Genomic DNA, 8,404 nt, shown 5'->3' with positions numbered 1-8,404 from the left:
ATGTCTCCTTTGCCCTGAAGGTGAGGAGCAAGAACAAATGATAGATAACTCTAACCACCAAAAGGAAAGTAATAGTAAGATGGGAGAAATGGGAGATAATGCAAAGTATGGCAAGTGCCCAAACATGACATGGCTCCTTCATAGCAGCCAAGTCATAGGTCTCTACAGCATGGGCTCTGTGGTTCTTGTAAAAGGTGAAACATCTTGGGATCTGTTTGGACTTCCCTGTGAAGAACATGGAAGGTTATTTCACCTGTGCAGAGAAGGTAAGGAGACCAATTTTTGTACCATGCCTCTGTGCATTACGTAAGGAATCAGTTCAGAGGGAGAAAGCGTCCTTTGAGCTGTGTAATGCTTATGCCTGTAACAGATGTTCTTCTTCCACTGCAAGGACCAAAGCAGAATAGGAGGCAAAGATGAATGTGCAAGATGTGGGGAGCCAGGAATCCACATGAAGCAGGTACCCTTACAATTTGCTAGCAGAAGCATGCATTATTCTCCTTGTCTCTCAGTTTCCCAAAGGTGAAAAAAACAAAAAAAAAAAAAAAAACCCAAAATAAAATAAATTATACTAATTATCATTAATGTATTTATTTTTAAATGCAGGTAAAATAGGGTTGAGAAGGCTTTTGGCTTTCTTGGATTCTACCAACCAGCTTCACTTTTGTGTAAGGCCATGCTGGGTCCTCAGCTTATTTAGCTCTGCTGTTGTTATTGCTTTTTGACTCAGCCTTTTTGGAAGATTGGAGTGGAAATGTTTGGTTATGTAATTTACCTAAACTTGAGGCAAAGAAGGTCATCCACTCTAGTGGATAGCGCAGAAGCTTTCAAGTGTACTTGGAAAACCAAGTCATTACAAACTGTTCTGCACAGGAGAGCACAACACTATGTTATGAGTGTATAATTAATACATTGATGGACTACATTTAAATCAATATATCTAGTCAGAGATAGCTGAAAGCATCATTTGGCCCAGGAATACAAAAACTGCAAGATGTCCTCACAGCCTGTGCACTGGGTATGATGTGCGGAACCCTTGCAGGGAGGCAAAGGGCACAGAGGATCAAGCGAACGATGAGCAGCTCAGCCCACCCGAACCCTGGGCTGCCAGGCTGCAGGTCCTGTGACCACTCACACAAACAGTCACCGCCACCAGAGAGTGAAATGGGGCTCAAGCACAGAGGCCAGAGAAGGTGCACACAGGTGCATCTCACTATGGTTTCAAGTTCTCAGGAAAAGCAGGACTGTTTGCCCTTACATTTCAGATTATTCTTTTGATAAGTTTAACTTCAGGCCATCAACACTGATAATTATACTTTGGAGAAAGTATAATGAAAAAATGCACTAATATGCTACGCTGCTTTCTATCTGGAGGAAACTATATTGCTTCTTGACTTATAATACAGCCAACAGTACCTAAAAGTATAATGACAGATTAGTCTTAATTTATTAAATTTGCCTGTAAAGCTACTAGGCATTAAAATTGTTCTGCCCTTTACAAAGTACGCCTGTGGTGCTTGAAGTAATGTTCTCCTCCACTGGTGAAGTTAGAGGTTAATCATGGGCAATATAAGGAGACCTTTCCTTTAGTTTCTCTAAATGTGCAGGTCATAAATTTCAACGCATTTTAGAGAGTACAGGGTAGGCAAGTAGGAGGAGACAAACAAATCCATCATTTGGAGCACAATAAAAAAAAATTAACAACAGCTTAGATTCAGGAAAATATAATATTCTGTAACCTTGCTGCCTTGGTTCAGAAAACGAATGAAATAATTTCAGACAAAACGTGGCAATAGCAGGTGTTTGTGTGGGCTGGGAGTGTGCTCCCTCTGAAGGACGACAGACACACACATATGTTGCCTGAGCGTACTGTACAGTACTTTATATGCTGAACATTGAGCTGCCCTGTAAAAAACATACACTTTCACATTAGTCTAAATCAAGTCCTGAGCAAAGCCTTTGCCCAAACAACACTTAGAGAGCATTGCAAAGGGCAGCTGAGAGCAACTTTCAATCATTTGACATGACATTTTATCTGACTAAGCAGTCTGGCTGGCCTGCTTACAGCTTGGGGACAAGTGAAAGTCCTTGTTAAAGAGAAAGACACATGTTATTTGCAGAACTTCAACATGATAAAAAAAAAATCCCCTTTTAATCAATAGATGATCAAAGCCTCTACCACTTAGTGTGCTCTAAGTGGGACACTGCATGACTTGTCAAAAACCCCTTTGTCTCCTACACACCTGGCGTGCCTGGGAGATAGCTTGCAGGTGGTGGAGTTTGCTTGCTTCAAAGTAAGCAAAATCTGTTGAGACTGTGAAACCAAAAAATGTTGATATTTCATTTTAACGAGTGACAGGTTTACCTGTAGTAGAGAGCTACAATTATTCATTTACTGCAACAAGATGCTGTAAGATGGCATACTGGTTATTAAAAACAAACAAAACCAAAACCAAACCTAAACATAAAGAAGGTGTTTTTGGGGGGCTACAGTACTCAGTCAGGGGTGACGATGTCTCAGCAAGGAATTACCGTGTGTTGTAACCATGATGGTGCTGGTGGGGCAACTCCTGGCAGTGTCAAACCCAGTTGAATTGAAGCTCTGAGCTATCTTTCTGTGTCATAAATTCTAATGTGTCTTCCATATCTCTTTTCAGGGTGGGTGACTTCTTTGTGTTAGAAATTCATGCATATTCCCCGATTGCTTTTTAATCTGGTTGATGGCCATCTCCCACTTTAACACCATCAGTTGCAGGATGACAGCATCATCCTCTTTAATGTGGACAATTTTAGGCAAATGTTTTTGAGGCAGTTTTGTGTATTTGCTGCACACACACACAGAGAACATATGTTCATGTCATATCGTAACAGGTGGTGTTAACCAGGTCATAGCTAAGTAGGGGCCATGGGGGCACAAGGCACATTATACAGAGGAACCAAACACATGGGAACACTTGAAAATTTTTGGAACAACACTGCAACAAGAGTAACAGAGAGAAACGCACCCTTGCAGACAAAACTGCTCAAAGGACAGTCTGTTATTCCACAGCAGTCTCCAGAGTTAGAAAATAAAGTGTATTCTGCTGTGGGACACTCTGGTTCTGCTGCAGGACTTCATCTTCTCTTTTCCAAAAGGAAATACAACGGAAGTTAAACCTGGAGGCCAGCCACTGAACAACCCGTTAACTACAGCAAATCTTTGAGGCACTCAGCTCCCTGTCTGCCTGCAAAAGGGTTTCCCCAAGCCAGGGCAGCCACCAGAGAGGTCCCAGCCTCCCTGCCATAGAGTCTGGGGCACTGACTGCGACAGCCATTGATCATATCCCAGGATTTCCACCAGCAATTTATCAGTCAGGAAAGCTGGAATGCAGGAGTCCTCAGGTCTACCGTGGGAGCTGGTGTGTTTCCAATTAGACTGAAATTCACTTCTGCCCCGCTTGCCCTTTACCAGGAATTTGCTGAAACTGGTATTTCCATGAACTATTTACTTTCCAACAAATTCCAGTGTTTCAACCCAATAGAAGCCAGGTCCTGATAAACTTTAGCAATTTGTGTGACAATCTAATGTCTGAGAGTAAAAGGCAACAGGAACAAAGTCAAGATCGACACCCCCACCCCGTCCCGCTGCTTAACTCAACCGGTTTTCTGGTTTATGTGTTATTTTTCATGTCAACTGCCTGCTACAGCATGTATCCTTCTCAGGAGGAAAAAACAGAATGGTAAGTGTTTTTAATTTGTTCATTAAACACTTTGTCTAAAAGATAAACCTGCTCTAATCCGAACTTCTGCAATCTCCAGTATCCTGTGTCTGACTTATTTGTCAACAGCTGCAGTGGTTCTTTGTTTATGTTTTTCAGAGACACCGGGTAACAGGTATTACTCAGGTTTCACATTTCAATAATGGTTTTTGCACTATTTATCTATGAGATAAGATCAAAGAGAGAAGAGATATTAGAGGTAAGAGTCCCATCTGTTGGCCAGAAGAGGAAAATGATAATCAAATGCTTTCTGAATCTTGAAATTATTCTATGAAAAATTATAAACAAAGAAAAAATACCAGGAAAAAGGAATCAACTGAATACTAAGAAAGGATACTAGTAAAGGCAGAAAATCAGTTTTTCTGTTATAGAGGAGATAAAGGGAAAAAATCTGTCATTTGGGAGAACTAAACAGGGAAGAAAAGGTAACAAAAAAGTAGCTTAGATGCCCTATGAACCAAGAAAAAATATGCAGAACCTTTTTCTGTTTGTTTGTTTGAAGTGCAACAATAAGGTCCTTTTGCTTACAAATCAGCAGGTCAGTTCAGAGTGAAGTCCCATATCTACAGAGTTGAATCAATTATTATACTTGCTTTCAAAAGAGCAGTCTTTTTGCCCTTGAAGCATGTCTGATCTGTTCACAGCCTGTCATTTTTGGAGTGTGTGGCACTGATCACGAACTGAAGGGCCACTCTCATGTTATCCTTTACTCTTTCCACATATCTGACAGGGTCCAGAATCTGCCCTGCGCGTGAAAGACTAAGCGCTGGAAGGCACACCTCAGGTTTAGGTAGTGAAATGTTGCCTCATGAAGAAGCAGCAGCAAGAGCGTTCAACCATTTTTCAGGCTTGTAAGTTTTTAAACACACCTGTGCCTTTCCTTCTGTGCTCCCTGCCACAGCCTGCTGCTCCCCGCCCTGCTCTCCTGGTACCCGAAACCCTTTCCACAGAGACAAGCGGCTTTTAAGCACCTCTAGTACAAAATCTGATCTCATTGTTGCAAGCATTTAGGACCTCAGGAACTACTTAAAGGAAATACTTAATAGTAACAGTACCTGAATCTCAAAATGATTTATTACTGTGTCCCATTTCTGTGTTACTCTGGAGGTGAGACACATATTTAGTTTATAGATGTTTATGTGTTTAAATACAGGATGTACATATGAGCCAGCCGTCTAAGCCCTGGCTCTAGTCAGTGGTGAGCAGCCTATGTGTGGGTGCCTAATGTCACTTGGGATCTGGCTGGGTATCCAGCTGTTGTCCCAGAGGAGCATGGGGCTTCCTGCAGGTCCCGCACTGCCCTCCTGCCTGCCCCAAGCTGAAGTCTTGAGGGCATCTCAGATAGCACTAAACATTAATGTTTGAGGAGTGGCAGCAGCCTTTAGCTCAGAGGCAAACACTTAAAACCAGAGATTTGGAGTTGGGAGCCTCCAGTTCAGAATCAAATCCATCCCAGATGATCCCTAAGGAGTGAGAAGCAGGTCTGGGGCAGGTCTGAGTTGCCTCAGTCCCAGGTCAGTAGGTGTCAGAGATGCAGAGTTTCATTCTGGGTATTTTCACTCAAAATCCTGCATTGACTCAACTCAAATCCTGAATTCCTCTGCTAGCTCCATCAACATCAAACAAAAATGCAGTATATATTCACTGCCAGGAGAAAATGCTGTCTACAGTAGCCTGGGGTATGGTCTTCTGAAATTAAGATTTCTTTAACTGTGCACTAAGAGCTGTAGCAAGGGCAGGGTGAAAGGGATGACTGTCTCAGGCAATCTCTGAGGGTTTCAGGAGTTCCAAATGGAGGTCATACCTCTGCACCCCTCTGTCTGCTGCTGCTGCCATCGTCCATGAAGAAGAGCTGTGGGTCAGTGGCACTGACAGCCAAGCCTGGTAGAGGTGGGAGGTTCATTGGGGCCTTCCCTGTACTTGGGTAATGGATGAGGGTGGCCCCAGTGCCCAAGTGCCTCACTGCATCTTGGTGTATGCTGCTGGAATTTCATGTTTCAATAGCAGCAGTAGTGCTGCTCAGCCCTCATGATCCACGGCCACTGACGAATCACATTGTGGCTACAACTAACCCTGCTCCTCCAGTGCAGCACTGGTTAGAAGGACCTTTCTCATCCTGAGATCTTAATGGTTAAACCCAAGAACAAAGCAGAGAGAGATATTTTATTTTATTTTTCTATTGAACATTTTTATTGATTCAGGATAGTAATTGCTCAGTTCAGTAATTTTTCAACATTGTATTCGCAGGTATTTGCAAAGTCAAAATGCAAAAGCAAAGTTAAACTATTAAGAAGGAAGGAATCATTGTTGCCATTACTTTGATTATGCATACCATTGGTATTTTTTCTATAGGAAACTATTTCATAAAATCATAGAATGTCCTGAGTTGGAAGGGATCCACAAGGATCATCAAGTCCAACTCCTGCCCCACCTGTGACAACCCCACAGTTCACACCATGTGTCTGAGGGTGCTGTTCAGTCTCTTCTTGAACACTGTCAAGCTTGGGGCCGTGACACCTCCCTGGGGAGCCTGTTCCAGTGCTACACCACCCTCTGGGGGAAGAACCTTTTCTGAATGTCCAACCTAAACCTTCCCTGGCACATCTTCCTGACATTCGCTCGGGTTCTGTCACCGGTTGTCAGAGAGAAGAGATCAGCACCTGCCCCTCCTCCTCCCCTTGTGAGGAAGCTGTAGCCACCATGAGGTCTCCTCTCAGTCTCCTATTCTCCAGGCTGAACAAACTAAGTGACTTTGGCCACTCCTCATACGGCTTCCCCTCCAAACCCTTCACCAACCTCGTAGTCCCCAGTGCTCCAGGTGAGGCCGCACCAGTGCAGAGCAGAGTGGGACAATCACCTCCCTGCCCGGCTGGCCATGCTGTGCTGGATACACCCAGGACACTTCTGGACAAATGCTGCACATAAACCTCTACTTCTAGGGTTCTATAAGAATAAAGGAAATCATCTTACCTTTCCTGGAACTTTTGCTATTTCAGTTATATGGTATAAGTTGTTGAATATCTTGAAAGCACGAGGCCTTCATTCTAGACTATCTTGGATATTCTACTAAAAAGCCAGAGTAAAATAAAAGGTGCTTAATATTAAGCAAGTTAGGGTTTTTATTTTGCTTTATGAAAAGACATTTTACTAATGGAAGCAGTTTAGCACAAAATAGCTTGGACATAAAACTACTGTAGTGCTATATAATGCATATATCGTGCTCGCCTTACATCCAGGTGAAACTGTGGGTGAGTTGAGGTGCTCCAGTAAAGACTACAATTACAAATTTGTACCCTGGCATCACCTTCTTCATGTTTCTGACCAAAAAACATGTGCAAAAAAAAAAAAGCAATTATGGAGCAATTAAAACAAATCAATGCAGACAAGGTTGTGTGTAGTATGTGAAAGAATGGAAGTATGGGGAGAAAATCTAAGTTGCTGAAGCTCCCTGCCTGGCCTGTCTATCAGCCCACATCAGGAAGATGTCACACCTATGGAGGAGAGGTGTAACAAGGTAAAAATTGTGGACAAGCCCACTGCATAAATATAATGTTGTTCTGTAACCTGGCCACCTCTTTCAGATCATGAATGTGGTCCTGGTTTGCTGAGAGGAGCACTTACTGCTGGCAAGCAAGTGGCTGCACCACCACCAGCTGCAGAACGCATCCAAAGGTCCTCTTTTACACACATCATCTGTATCACCAGAGAGCCCTGACACATGATGTGGAAAGGAACTTTTAAAACAATTGTTGTTCTTTTCTACCCATGAGAACCAGAGCAGGAAAAGGCAGAGACTGACACCTGAGCCGTAAATCTGGTCATGAAAATGCAGTTGTAACATTTTCCATTTTAGAAGTTGCTGATTCACAAAAAACTGAACATTCAATCCTCCAACTCCTAAAATAATTTATTTTAGAAAAATTATAAGACAGGGCTAGCAGGACCCTGTGTGGTACTGTTCAGTACAGTGGTGCTCAAAACAGGAGGTCTTGCATTATGGATCTCTGACATCTTCCTAAGCAACAAGGAACAAAATGTTTTTAAAGGTAATGTAACAGAAATGTGTATGCAGAATAATGCTTTTAGAGGGTTTAAATATGTATGTAAACAGAGGGTTGACCTCTAGTTTTCCATGAAAATTGCCACAGCTGTTTTCTCCAGAAGGCTTATTAAAATTGCATCTTTCTTGGAGAAGGATTATGTTTGCACTTATCCTGATCATACGATATCAGATGACGCAAATTGATACAAAATCCAGTGCTCGAATCAATACTGTGATAATAATGCTAAGAGAACTGACAACATGGATAAAAGCATCACTCTCCACAGAAATGTTGAATCACTGACCATCTGTCTTACTTCAGTTAAGTGCTCCACCACTTTAGCTTGGCATTAGATAAGTCAGCCTATAAATTACAGTCATACTATAATTCTTGGCTACTCTGGTCTATTTTTTAAGCTGTCAACATCTAAAATGTCACATGTATTTCTTTTTGGGTAGATAGTGAGTAAGTTCCAAACACTGCCTACTCATCTTAAGAATGAACACAGACGAGTAGCAATTATAGTCTCGGTTTCTATTAGTCACCCAAACCGAAAAAATAGCTCTTTAGAGTTTAAATATATGCATTAAATATATTACTATT

The 8,404-nt window shown here is 42.2% G+C and overlaps 1 long non-coding RNA gene across 1 annotated transcript; it reads left to right on the top strand.

Annotated features, from left to right (window-relative positions):
* The first annotated feature begins 932 nt into the window (after positions 1–932).
* Positions 933–6,558, top strand: LOC135578685 (uncharacterized). Its single transcript, XR_010470716.1, has 3 exons — positions 933–3,719; positions 3,858–3,957; positions 6,111–6,558. It is a non-coding gene; the product is annotated as an uncharacterized LOC135578685 (long non-coding RNA).
* Positions 6,559–8,404: the final 1,846 nt, after the last annotated feature.

Source organism: Columba livia, chromosome 2 (assembly GCF_036013475.1).
Source record: "Columba livia isolate bColLiv1 breed racing homer chromosome 2, bColLiv1.pat.W.v2, whole genome shotgun sequence".
Taxonomy (NCBI): Eukaryota; Metazoa; Chordata; class Aves; order Columbiformes; family Columbidae; genus Columba; species Columba livia.
Note: the sequence above shows the minus strand (reverse complement) of the source record. Positions and strands in the feature narration are given on the sequence as shown.